This window comes from Chamaea fasciata, unplaced genomic scaffold, assembly GCF_029207755.1.
Source record: "Chamaea fasciata isolate MVZ Bird 193981 ecotype frontalis unplaced genomic scaffold, bChaFas1.0.hap1 SCAF_2, whole genome shotgun sequence".
Taxonomy (NCBI): domain Eukaryota; kingdom Metazoa; phylum Chordata; class Aves; order Passeriformes; family Sylviidae; genus Chamaea; species Chamaea fasciata.
Window position 1 is genome coordinate 62,789,216 of NW_027094087.1, and position 13,341 is coordinate 62,802,556.

The following is a 13,341-nucleotide window of genomic DNA, read 5'->3' on the forward strand; positions in this document are numbered from 1 at the left end:
ATGCTGGTTTTCTTTGTTTATAACAAAATAACCTTTATATGTATGCAAAATTCTAGCAAATAAGATACAGTATCGATTCTATATAACAAAAGAATGACTTTATATCTTTCTAGTGGTGACAGAAAGGGCTTTGAAATTCCATCATTATGGAATTGTTCTGGGTTTGTGGGCTTGAGGAGGGGGTGGGGAAGAGTCTGTTCTTATTTTTAAAGAGAAATCCAGAGACAGTCTAGATATGCCACATGTTAAAAAAAAAATGTTGTTCAAATGTCACTCATGGCCTGACACAGAAGGAAAAGGCTGGCATAAACTTTGATGCATACAGAAAGGATACAGAAGTATATTTTAGTTTCAACTAATTTATTAGTATTTTGTATATGCAGAGAGGTTCAAAATCCTATCCACCTGTCTGTGTTCTCCTATTGAACACTTCTTCCACAGAAAGTAGTGGAAGAGATTCATTATACTTGCACAGAGTAACACAAAACAAGTGTTCAAAAATCAGAAAAGATTACAGGACAATTTATTCCTATTTGCAGTGTTAGCATTCTGACTTTGGCCAGACATTCAAATAAATTTGTATATGTGTTTTTAAAATATCACTACCTGATGAAAGCAAAGTATGGCACTACATTAGCAGCAAAGTATTTTTAAGATCTAATGGGTTTCTATATTCAGACATATATTAACCCCATGAATCACACATTATTGGGAAATAAAATGAGAAACCTTCTGTAAAAATGTTAGTGATAATAAACTAAATGCAGATATTTAATGCCTATCAACAAAAAAAAATAGAGGAGAATGAAAAAAAAAAATGTCATAAGGATTTCCCACATGGGAAATTAGAATATTCCTGAATGTACTGGAAAAACAGTTTTCCAGTGAAGATAATTAACCTTATTATGTATTTGGCTAGTATATTCTTCATTTTTCAGATTTCTTGAAGTCAATGGGTTCTCCCTAAAGCTCCTTAAAAGGGATGGGTTTTGCAGAGTTATTTGATTGAAGACAAAAGATGGGGATTTAACTCTGTAGAAGTATACAGAAGTTAACAGTGTGATCCAGAATAAAAGGCCAGCAGGAGACAGCTATTAGGGCAAAATGGAGAAAAAGAGATCAGTTCTAGAGACCCCTAGTAAGAGAATTAGAGAAAATGCAATCTATAAAAATAAGCAGCTGCAGAGCTTAGAAGAACTTTGAAGGAGAAGGTTTTCAGTCTAATATAAGTTCTATTTGCATTAACCGGAGTATTTTTTTTTTTTTCTATGACTCCAAGGGATTTCTGATCCGACCATATGACTTCTACCTTGGTGATCTGAAGGCATTTTTTTTCTGTAAGTCATGCTAACAGAAACACAGCCTGTGTCAAAATATAACTCTAAATAACCTAAACTGTGAATCTGTGGTTGGATTGTCCAACCCACAGTCCATACTGTCCATCAAAGGTTACAGCAAGTGATCAATGAATTCCCTGAAAACTTTAAAATTAGTATGTATTAAGTGCAGAATTATTCTTTTCTTTTCCAAGCACAGATCAGCAAGCAGAGCTTGCTGAAAGTCACTGGGGCTGCTGCAATTTCAATCTGCTAAAGTTGCCTCACAAGAATTCAGCGAATCACAAATTACACAAAGAACAAAGACACTCCACATAATCCAGACTGGATATCTGTGTATACAGATAGTTAAATCCTATTTAAACTGACAGCATTTATAACACACAGCATTATACAGTCAAACGAACTGCTCATATACTAAAAAGTGAACGTAGTTCTTTTTCTGAGAGCTGTGTAGGCAGTATCCCATCCAAATTTAGGTTAGGTATACTAGAATTCTAATAGCCAGTAATCTGAATTTCTCATTAGGGATATGCAAGAATTCATTACCTAAGTGTGTCTAATTTAACCATATTTTCCCCTTGAATGAAGCCTGCCTTAGTGGAAATTAGTGATCCAGCCCACACACTTCCAATACTGTTAGCACTTTTAGTTTACATTTGACATTTTTTTTTTAGAATTCTAAAAATTACTTTTTTCTGTCTTCTCTTCTGATCTCCACTGGGTATTTATATGCACCAAGCATAATTATGCTTTTGGCAAGCTAGTGAAAATTAAACCCTTATGAGCAAAGAAAGGAGGGTAAAGAAGCAAGGAACAGGAAGAAAATCTGGTTTAACGTGAACTTCTCACAAGCTTACTGGAATATAAGCAGAAGGCAGCTACATATTAGAATCTTGCAGCACACTTTAAGGAGGTGGTGACATTTGGCTCATGCTTAATGAAAGCTGAGGATGGGTATTTTATTGATTTGAACAAGGAGTATATCTACTGGAAGATACTAAAGCTTTGTCAAGCTGTCTTGTTTCAAATATCAAAACATCTCATCCTAAAAATCTAGCATCACTGACAATCAGAGATGATCCTCCGTGATAGGTCTCACAATACTACATACACTATACACCCTGAGCTCTGATTTTCATATACATCATGTCTGCATTTGTTTCCTCACCAGCAAAATAACAACTGCTAGTATACCACCCTTCTACTTTTATTGAAATATTCTCAAGGTTTTGTTCTCTCAAGAACTGTAAACACTGAACTCAAAGTGAAGCAAACAGTGGTTGAGATATTTCAGGGAAATCCATCAATGTAGCATTTTCCTTCCTTCATACAGTCACAGTACTCAGAGTCTGAGAGCTAGCAAATCCTGCTGAGTGATGTACAGATGCACTGCTCCAATAAAGGAAGGGCTGTGAAGAGGCTTTTCCCACAAACCTGAGAAAAGCACTAAAAAGAAGCCTATTCCAATCAATGACCAAATACGGTCTAGGAAGTATGACCTGCCAATAGCCATGAAAGTTTCTACAGAGCCACCAAACACAGCCCCTGACTGCTGTTCTCACCGAACAAGCCTAGGATGAATACAATTAATTTTTGAAAAAGATTTTGTGAAACCACCTGTCCTGTGCCAGTGTATCTTTAATAGCACTCCTCACACTCTCAAACACAACCTGAGCAGCCTGCACAGCAGCAAGTTTTCCTACTCAGATGTGTCCTTTCACAACTAATTCCTCTTGAAGAAGAGGCCACTATAAATCTCATAAAAATTTCACTCCACAGGAAAAGCTGACAGTCTCAGCTGACTAATTAGAGCAAAGAAAGGCCACTTTCAATAGCTGAAATGTCAGCAGCATAATTCCACAATAGTTTTAGCAGACAAAAGTATTTTATACGAATGAAACTTCCTGAAACTGTTTTTTGTGACTGTCTGATTTGTTTGGCAGAATATGTACCGAAAGTTGGGCACCACAGATGAGAAAGATGACAGCCACAAACAGTTAAAGGATTCCTTCATTTGTCAATACTCTTTTGTCATTATAATATATTTCTCCCTACATTACAGTCTAAGATAATTTGTAACCTATTGCTGGAGAAAGCGTGAAGAGAATGCTTTATGGTACTTCTCTTCAAACCCCCTTGCCCCTGAAATGGAATAAACAAAATGTGGATTATTGCAAGAGTGTGTGTTTAGCACATAGAAGTCACAGAAATCAGCATTACTGCAAGCCTGATGGGAGAGTATAATTTAAAAAAAACCATTAGAATGATAGAAAACACTGTGGTTAATACATAAAGGTGGAAACCAAAGTGAAAGATTAAGTGGTGGGACGTTAATGGTCATTGTCCTATCATACTTTAAGAGCCTAATCTTCATTTTGCCAAGGTAAATTAGTGCCAATAAACACTGGTCTATATTTCTAACCTTGATACTTATGCAGATGTTGTGCGTTAGTCACTTGGCAGAACAAGCCTCAAAATAACAAAGCCTGTTTGGTAAGAACATTGGGTAAAGTGAAGGTTAAACTAAGTTATTTATTTTACAGATTTCTTGCTTGTCAGCAAATGGTGTAACAGAGATCCAAGTGGGACCAGTGTAGTAAACTGCTAAATAGATGTGATCACATCACATCATAAGAAATGGACAAATAAAATAACTGGGGAGAAGGGGGAGTATGACCTATTAGCAGTACATCAGTAGCTAAATTGGAAAGTCTTTAATCACCACTCTGAGAAGCATGGAAAGTTTCAAGAAGAAAAACTACCCTAAAAAAAAAAAAAAAAAAAAAAAGGAGAGAGAGAGAGAGAGAAAGAAAGGATTTAAATAAATATGAAGATGCCAAAATGTATCATAGCCAGAAAAGTTTATTTTACTGAATAAAAGCAGGATTTGGCAGTCAAATTTTTTCAGCATAAATGAAAGTTTGAATACCTATGGAATAGGTGGGCAGCTTTGTCAAGCAAAGTTAAGAAGACAGCATTACAAAACAGAAAAAAAAATTATGGGAAAGTCACTGAAAAGTGACATTTTCCTCATTACTTCAAGTTCTATTCATCTTCCCTGAGGAGTTCCTCTGACTGTATTCATTGACCCCAACAAACATTTGGGTTTATGTTTGCTGCACAGATGAACTGCCAATGATTCCAAAAGAGTGTTTTAAGAACTCCTATAAGGGCAGTTAGTCATGCCAGGGGTGTTCTGTCAAGGAGCCTGGAGACCGGAAGTGCTGAGAGGCCCAATTCTCCCTCTACTTGCCTCTCATTCTGCAGTGGGGACTGCCTGAAGCATCCCAATTCCTATCAGAGCCACAGATCCTAAAACCTGAAGTAGCTGATCACTAAACTGAAGTTGCTGGCCTGTCAAGAATGCCAGTTTCACTGAGCAACTGCAGGGAGCCCATTTACATTCAGAACAATATGTCCCAGTGCTCTTGAAACTCCTTTTTTTTTTTTTTTTTTTTTTGATTCAGCAAATTGCAAAAGGGTTGAGAAAACTGAAAGTTTTTCAAATGATAAGGCTACCAAATCTGGATTCATTTTTCTTTTAATAGTCTCCAGTGTTACAGTCTATTTAAATCAAATGATAGAGCTTTCAGCTCTACCTTTTGGAGCTCTTACAGTTTCCTTCACACATTTAGCCTATCCTTGGTGTGCATTATTTGCATTTTTAGATCCTAGCTATTCCCCATTTTCCATAAAAAAAGAAATCGATCTTGCCATCTGAAAGTTAGAATACCAGTTGGTTTCTTTGCTGGTTTTTATACAGCACATGCAGCTCTGTGAGAGGCTTAACTGATGAAGCTCAGTTTAATATGGCTTTGTGTCTGGCATTTCAATTATCCCACGCAAGTTCTGTTTTTCAAAGCTTAGGGGGTTCATCAGCTCTCTCTTGCAAGGATTCAGATGTCTAAAAGTATAGTTTATATACTGTATGAAGTACGTACATCTAATCTTTGGCAAGTTTTTCATATCTATCAGACAGCAGACAAAAATGCTCAGTGGCTGGGAGATCAATGCTTTAGCAATTACCAAAGTTACAAATAGATTATTAATGTCAATGGAATATTTTTTCTTATTAATACATTCTTACCAAACAATTCTATTCCTGTCAACCTAATCTCCAGATTCCCAAATATGCTCCCATGCTTGTTTCCCTGTACACTACCCTAACTCTTTGAAGCAAGACTGGTTTCTGCTTTCTGTCTAAGTAAAGCTTTCACCTTTCCTTCACTGAAAGAAATTATTACTTCTGGTTCTATTAAAATGCATTTTATGTATTTTTCAGACAGGATTATTGGCTGTAAGATTAATATGCACCTCCAGTTTCAGAGGTCATACTGGCTCTTTAAAAAGAACCAATTTCTCTTTTGGTCATTTATCAAGAATAATGAAGGGTAATACATCTAACCTGGAATAAACAGTGAAAAGAAAATCTGTAAAACGGTAACTGTCTACTAATATAGCTTTACCTTTACAAATAATCTGCATTTTTCCCTGAATTTAATAATATTATTAAAAGCAGTGGTCACTCAATCTGGAATCCGCAAGGCATTAAAAGATATACAGAAATACCAAAGGATGTTTAAAAAAAGAAGTTGCCTTCAGTTATGTGAGTTTTGTTATCCTGAACAATATAATCATATTTCATAGGACATTTTGTATCTTTTGATTGTCAAAAAGAATATGAAAATCCAATTTCCACTGTGTTGGAAGTGACAACTCTAATAAATAAATATTTACTGTGGGTAAATATTTTTGTCTGATCATAAAAATGAAAAAAAAAAAAAAAAAAAAAACCAAAAAAAAAACCAAAAAAAAAAAAACATACAGACTTGGGGCTTACTTGCAGGTTGAAAAAATGTGTATTTATTGCACAGAACACATAAACCGCAGAGTGAAAATCAGCAGTGAGGGCTGGCAAGCTGATGTGTTTCTTAGACACTATGCATGCACATTCCCTGTCTTACTGCAATGACCTTATGATCCCTAGTGTCAAGTGCTCAAGTCCCAGCTGTGGATTTAAACTCAATCTCGTTTTGAGTTTCCATTCTGTTGGCAGCAGAGTCATTCTTCACTGCACTGCTCAAGCCAGAAAAGGCTTCCTGACTCGGAGGCAGACTCAGATAAGCAATGGCTATAAGAGAAGTTGTAATTGCACAAGCTCTTTCTTTCCCCAGCAGGTATAACTACAAATGAGCGTCACTGAAAATTCTTCTGAGTTTTAACAGGGTAGATAACCTCATAGGCAATTGTAAATCTAACACAGTGTCTAGATTAGCAAAGTAGACAGAAAAAGAGCCTGATATTTAACTCCTTCCCAGAAAGCATGGATTTTTGTGGTGAGTAGGCTGTTTTTATTGGGTTGGATTTTTTTGAGAGTTTGTTTTTTTAAGAAAGCTTTATGGAGTAAGAAAGATGGGTCGCAGGCCTTGCCTGAACTATAGTGAAAGCTTCACTGCTGAAATTTTACAGAAGTTACCACCACAAAATCAGGTAACCAGAAATTAGGGAATGTCAGAATAACAAATGTTCTATTTTGTTTTTCCCTCTCTGCACAGGAACATTGCAAATGACGTCTGCAATTTCTTCTCAGTGAGTGCACAGATCACACACTTCTTTTTAAACAGAAGCTTTTCTGTGCTTACTTTATCCTCACTATTCAGTGAATATGCCACACACTTTCCAGCATGCTATTCATGATACAAAGATATTAACTTCCTTGGGGGCTCCTGAATCTCCCACTATAGCTTTTAAGTTCTTTCTAAATATTAACAGATTTATTCACACATCATCACTGTGCAGTATGTGGTAGCATTTCTGGGCATGTTTCACAAAAGAGGGTTGATGTGCATCTGTTGAAACTGAAAGAGAGGTGCAAAACACATTTCAGAGCTCCAGGGTCTCACTTCTCCCAGCAGTTGGCACTTCACAGCCTCCCCTAGGGTCTGAACAGACATCCCTTGGCCTCAGCTGCTGGGGCAAGTGCAAAGGCATTCTGCACACCAGAGTTACTGCATCACAAGCTCTCACACAGGGAATGAGAAGCACAAGCCTTTGCTGAAATGAGAGCTTCATTTAAGTCATGTGTCTCCAGGATGACTTCAGGCATAAAAAAGTACTCTTTCCTTAATTCACTTTCCAGGCAATGAAGAGGATGACAGCATATCTGGCAGAGGCAGCTGACCTGGCTTTCTCACTTTCAGTATCAGAGTAATCCTACAAAAGGAAACTTCCACCATTCCAATTAGCCCTCATAAATATTTTTGAATCTAACTTGGAATTTCTAGTTCATAGTAGTTGTCCAGTGCTGAGCTTCTCATTAACATTTTCCTTAGTGACCATTCCTATCCAGTCTCTGCTACTGCTTTTCCAGATTCTTACCATGCCAATATAATTTGCCACCTTTTCTCTTACCTCCAGTTTTAACATTCCTGCCTAGCTGCAGCTGCAGTTGGCACCATCCATGAGCCACACTGACTCTCAGGTGGCTCCTGCTCTCTTTCTCCTGCTGACTGCGGTATCTCTTCCACACAAATTACCTGTGTTCTACTCCACACTTACTCCTCACCTCACTGCAACCAAGCCAGGCTTCAATTCTCCATTCTTTTTGGACACCAATTGGACAACTACTGAAAACACAGGAGAGAATCTTCCTCTGGACACCAAGAACCCTCTGCAAGTACCATACTGGAAGAACTTCTCACCCTCATATCCACGGATATTTCTATTTTGGGATAGTTCATGGGCAGTCAGGTCACACCAGTGATTTCTGAGAGAAAAAGCGATCTCAATTCAGGCACAAATCACACAGTTCAGCTGCCAAATGCAAATGTTGCTTCTGAGCCAGGGAAAACTGAGGCATTTTTAAATGTGAATGAATGGACTAAACATGGGTGGTTTTCCCAAAGTAAGAGCAAAAGATACATTCCTAGTAATTCCAGGTTCATTTTTTTCAAATCATGGAAGGGTTACATTTGCTGTAGTAAACAGATACAAGAGGTTTTAACATTTTATTTAATAATATATTTTGTCTCTAGACATTTAAAAAAAAACTTAAGGCTAGGCAAATCTTGGCAAGGGAAAATGTCAGATAAGTTAATTTTGGCAAAGTTATAAAGAACTAAAGGCTAGTAAAAATTCTGTATTTAAGAGATTATGTTATCACTATACCTAGGAGAGTTTCCTCATATGTTGAAAATTTCTATATTTGCTTAATACTAATGAATCCATGTGCTGATGTATTCACTCATACTGGAACATTTCAAACAGCCTTTACAGGCAAAATTATTGAACTTGATAACCCTAACTACAGATTCCTGATATATCCCAATGTCTGTTTTACTGTCATGGATTTTATGCCAAGTAAAGCACAAACTCTTGTTCTTTGTTCTGACAGAGGATTAGTTAGACCTCCCAAGCTAGCAGTCCATCTGCTCTGCCAGCTAATGCTATTGTCCGGGAGACACCACCTCCTTCATTGTTCCACTGAACAATCTATGCCATCTCTTTTCTTAGCTGACACTGACAAGTACATGTCAACCCGCTTGCATTTTCCTGCACACATCTGTGACATTGAATATAGACTTTCACAGTTTCAGGCAGTTTAAAGCCTAGTAAGAGCAAGGAAACACAATACTATAAAAATACTAATATACAAAAGCTTTTAATTACACAATATTAGTTTATCTCATCAATGCAATGTCCAGATTTGCATGTTTACATTGCTCCCATCTACCCTTCTCCTTCTAAAGACATGATGTTAGCTTTGCCATGTGAAACAAAATATTTTAAAGCATTCAGTAAATTTTAAAATATTTGCATATAAAGAAAATTGGATTCCATAGCATAACAGGTTCTGGTAAATTTTTTGATGGATATAAGAGTAGAATCTCTTTTTCTGAAGACTGTTTTTTGGGTTAAATCTGCAAAATGGAAGGACCAAAATAAGGAAAGCAATTCTGCCAGTAGGTCTCTGAAAAGCTCTTGCTAAATGAGCTGATGCAATCTCGGTACAGGACTTATAGTCAGCAATGACAACAAAATTCTCATTACTGCCAGCATTTCAAGGAAAAAGTAAGAGACACAATGAAACTATAGTGGTTGCAGGTGGAAGAAATGCAAGGTTATTGATAAGACATAGATCAAATTCAGTGCTCTATCCCTTGCCATGTCAAACACAGCTTTCCTCAAACCTCAAGTGATCTTAATGTGATCCAAAATAATAGTCTTATATGCCAATGCCAATTTGTTAATGACAGAAAACAATGTAGATGTAATATAAACATTATATTTTAAAACAGCAAGCTAGAATGGAAGTTGCTGCCTACAACAGGTAAGTACTTAAGAACAGAAAGGAACAATGTATCTATTTACTGTCATGCTCACTGTAAAAGATACTAACACATAAAACATCTACTTTTGCCGACTCATCTGGGACTTATTTACTTATGCTCCAAAAATGAGCCAACACTTCATACCAGAAATGTAAACAGCATCTCTGTCGTGACAGACCACATTCTTAAGGTGTCATTCAAATGGCTCCTCTGCTGGCTCTCAGCCTCGGATAGGAGCCACAGTGACCACAGTTCTTGGACCAGGAAAAAAGGTGATAAGTACCAGCTTTAAAACAGTAAAATAAGGGGGAAATCCAGTGCATTCTCTACAGATAGTGTGCACTCTTTTGAAATCTTAATTTCATTTACGTCAGTGTAAACCCATCTCCGGAGATTTCTCCAGAGTGAATTCTGCTTCCAAATAGGAGGCATCTGACAATTATCCACCAGTGTCCCAGTTTAGCTAAATTGGTTTTAAATTGGAACAACTTGTTACATGGAAGGGGGAGTTGAAGGGGGATGTAGTTTTGTCCTGAGACACGATTAGATTTAAGGATTGAAATTCAAGGCCCCATCCTCTGGACACAGTCTGTCAGGCCCACAGAGTTGCCTTTTTGTCTTCGTCTTCCTCCTCCTTTTCTTCTTCCTTTTGCTGAAAAGCATTTCAGCAGATGAAAAATCATAATTATATTTTATACAAAGAGAACAAGGGCACTAATAATTTGTTTTAACACAAGCAAGGACAGTGAGGTGACATATAATCAAGCATTCCCAGACCGATGTATTAAAATGCTTTTCTGCCAAATCCTGCCCTGCATCTATGATGTAAGAATTCTCCTTCATTATTCCTTTTCATTATATTACCATGAAGACCACTGTAACCCATGCCAATCTTTGTGAATGTAGATAGTAGTAGAAAGTCCCTTTCATCGCAGCAAATCTTTTCCTTAAGCATTTAAAATCTTTGTTCATTAAACAACCAAACAGAAAACATTCCTCAGTGAAGAAACTACTACTCTGATTTATCTATAACAACCCAAAGAACAGTGCTGAAAATGTGCAAGGAAGCCAGTGAATCAACAGTATTTCTTTCTTCCAACAAGAGGCCACTAGTAACTGGATGTCAGGGAACAGAGACTGAAATAGGAATATTTTCACATAAACCATTGTATGAGAAAAAGAAATCTGTGTGTACCTATATACATTGGCTGAACCTTACACTCTCAGTATGAATGGCTTTTTTAGCTCTGTTGTTAACGGAAGAAAAAAACCCTATCCAGTCCTGACTGCTAAGGAGTAGGAGACCTCTCTTCAACAGCAACCAACTTCTTACAAATTGCAGAGCATTCCAGCTCCCTTAGATTAGGAAACAGTAGACTGGAAAATTGTAGGAGATTGGTTTCTACAGATTCTGTTTACAACTGCAGTCTGTAACAAGACAGGCAGGGTTTGTTCTGCAAAGGAGCTCACCTGTAGCAAGTTTCCTGGAGCCAAGCAAGGATCTTCTGTTTGTTCCAATAGTAGATCTCTAGCAAAAATCAGTGTGGTAAATCTGGAATTCTGTCTTCCTCTCTGTCTTCCTCCAATTCTTAGCATTATTATTATTTTGCTTAGGCAACTAGCCTCAATATCATTAAGGAGACTAGAGTTTTGGCTGTTTTTTATGAAAAAATATATGTGTAGAGAAAAAAAAAATCCAAGAAGTAAGGAAATAACAAGGAATTACTATATAAAAACCCCCATAAACAGATACTGCTTTTATCACATCAGATGCATTAAACTTCTCTGAACTGATGTCCTTTTCATCCTAATGTACTAAATTAAATATCTGCTCCTTGTAGAATTTGATTCATCTAAACTAGATTAAAATCAAATCATGAACAAAATCAATTTCACTTAAAATACAATAATCCTAGCCCACTAAGGCCCCCTTCTAGTAATCACAATAAATGCTGCCTCTATCACCATTGCCATCCCTTGTATTTCCCCCTAGCCTTTCATTGAATGTATAATTTTCCTATCACATTATAAATTAGGACCTTTTATATCTTATTCACCTCTTATTAGAGTAAGTTGGCCAGGAACCCAGAGGCAAGACAACCTCATTCAAACATTCCTCCAGGGTTTTCAGGTCAAGTAATTTTTTTAAATTGGGATTGGTATAAACCCCAAGGGATTTCTTGATTTAAGAAAGAACTACAAATATTTAAGCTGTCTTGGGGGGATTATTCTGACATTGGATCGTGGGATTACCTTCTACATAAGACTCAAAGGATTTGGACTGGTTCGGCATCTCGTCAGAAAACTGGGCAAAAATGCTTCTTACGTGAAGTTAATCAGATATTCAATCATTCCTCACTTTAAGCATGTCAAAAGGTAGCAAACAAAGGGAGAGGGAAGAAGTAGCTTTGAGATGTGTAGGAAAAAAAAGCTGTCCTCCGACATACTGGAGCATTTTAGCTTTGTCATAAAGGAGTGCTATTCCTCATGAAAATGGGCCAAAATGCTGAAAAAAAAAAATCTACAAACTCCTTATGTACATATCAGCCATCTCAGAGTTTGCCCCCTGAATTTGCAGATGGTCACTACCAGCATAGTGGTATCTAATTAATTATTATATTAATAATTAATAACATTTGGCACTTCTATGACAGAGGCCAATTTGTCTTGGAGCACTTTAGACTAGTAATGAAGTCTGACAACAATCTACAAAACCAGGAAGCTGTGATCGTAGCTGATGTAGCTGGAACTGTGAGGGGGTTTTAGGCAAACTCCCTCTGTCATAGTCAGATCCTGGCTCTGACTCAGATCTGAGGCCAGGCTTGAATTGCATTTGAAACCATCCTATCAAGAACAGCACTTCAATAAATTCTCTGACCATCAAAAGTAAGTGTGAAAAATGTCACTCTCCCTTTAGAGATTTCCTTTTCTCTTTTTACTTTTCTCCTCCTAAAGCAGAAGGTAGAGGTGGTAAATGACAGGAATGAGACTTGCTCACTTCTCCAACAATAAGGAGAACAGTAAGCAGAAATATCCAGAAAAAATGGCTGTATCTTTTGATACAGAACTGTATCTTTTTATCTGGATCTGCCAAATGTAAAGGGTAAATGCCAGACCATCATACTGAGAAAAATATTGCAAAGAAAAATGGATTTTTAAAAAAATGCAATGTTGAAAGGAAATCAGAAGTCACTCTCAGAAAGAGGTAATGATTTCTTTTTAAACATGGATCCAATCCCCTCAACTGAACTATTTTCCTTATAAATTTATTCAAGAAATGAAAAGCATACCACAACCCTAACCTCGCATTTATTAATTGTCCAGTGTGGAAAATGGAAGGACGGGTATTTTTGTTTCCCTTCAGTTCATTCACTGGAGAATGAAGAAAATGTCCTTCTTCAAAGGCATAGTCTTTGTTCCTTCATCCAATCACAGCATCATTAGACACCTGTACTTTCTACCTGTGTAGCCTCACATATCACCTGTCCAACATACTGAGCAAAGACAGAATCAAGCTTAGTTTAAAACTTCAGAGGTAGAAGATGAAGGTGACAAGACTGTAATAGTCACCTTATTCAAAACACAGGGTTTCTTCTTTGTATATTTAAGACAGCACAGGACAAACACTGTACATAAAAACAGAGATTGTCTACACTGCAGATAAAAAAAAA

The 13,341-nt window shown here is 37.0% G+C and overlaps 1 protein-coding gene across 7 annotated transcripts in view; it reads right to left on the minus strand.

The window, feature by feature from the left end:
- Nucleotides 1-13,341, minus strand: part of PCDH9 (protocadherin 9) — a 685,482-nt gene that overhangs the window by 531,039 nt on the left and 141,102 nt on the right. The window lies entirely within an intron of this gene.